Here is a 1,253-nt window from a genome sequence, read left to right as displayed (position 1 = left end):
TAATCCCCCCTCCTTAAATGTGTCACCAATGAATTTCATGTATAAATACAGATGTAACTTGCCATTCTCTGGAGCACTATCTCAATTCGTTGAGGTTCTGCTTCCCGGCATATGTCGACAGTTTGGCTCAAATAAACTCACAAAAATTCTTTACAGGTTTCAATGGTTTTTTACGTTAACACAGTTTGCTGTGGAAAATGTTTGTGAGGTCTGAATTATTAACATAAAATTAGTTTTCCTTTTTAATAAACTATTCCCATATCTCTCTTGAAATTCTCCTGGTATTATATTGAAAATACAACTCAAAAATAAGGCTTCGTTTCCCTCTCTTTAAATAACTGATTAGAGATTGATTTTCTCTCTCTCTCTCTCTCTCTCTCTCTCTCTCTCTCTCACACACACACACACACACACACACACACACGCATTTTCATTTAGATTATTGGTCAGGCAACTCAAATAGATTTCAACTTGCACTTCAGTCCAATTGATTGATAATGACTGATTTGAGATTCTGAAGTCATCTTCAGACATAGCAAGAAAGGTGGTGAGATCCATTAGCAATGCCTACTACATATGCACTAGTGGAAGGTGTTGAGGATTGTCCAATGGGGAATGGAGAGGAAATGGAAAGTATGTACAAGATTTTAAAGGGTTAGTATTATTTACAATAGCCAAGACATGGATACACCCTGAGTGCCCATCAATAGACAAGTGGATAAAAAAGTTGCGGTACCTATATAAAATGGAATATTACTTGATCATTAAAAAAGAATGAAATCTTACTATTTGCGACAACATGGATGGACTTAGAATTTATTATGCTCAGTGAGATAAGTCAGACAAAGAAAGACAAACACCATATGATTTCACCTACATGTGGAATCTAAAGAATAAAATAAACAAACAAAATAGAAAAGACTCATAGCTGCAGAGAACAGACTGATGGTTGCCAGAGAGGAGGAAGGTTGGAGGCCTGAGTGGAAAAGGTGAAGGGATTGAGAAGTACAGTTTGGGAGTTACAAAATAGTCATCAGCATAGGCATATAGTAATAACTAATATTGTAATAACTATGTATGGTGCCAGGTGGGTACTGGAAATATCAAGGGGAACACTTTATAAAGTATACGACTATACAACCACTATGCTGGACACCTGAAACTAGTACAAAATAATATTGAATGTAAACTAATTGAAAAATAAAATTTAAAAATTATATTTTTATAACCTTGACACAGAGATTCTCAAGAGA

Source organism: Myotis davidii, unplaced genomic scaffold (assembly GCF_000327345.1).
Source record: "Myotis davidii unplaced genomic scaffold, ASM32734v1 scaffold452, whole genome shotgun sequence".
Taxonomy (NCBI): domain Eukaryota; kingdom Metazoa; phylum Chordata; class Mammalia; order Chiroptera; family Vespertilionidae; genus Myotis; species Myotis davidii.
This window is presented reverse-complemented; position numbering follows the sequence as displayed.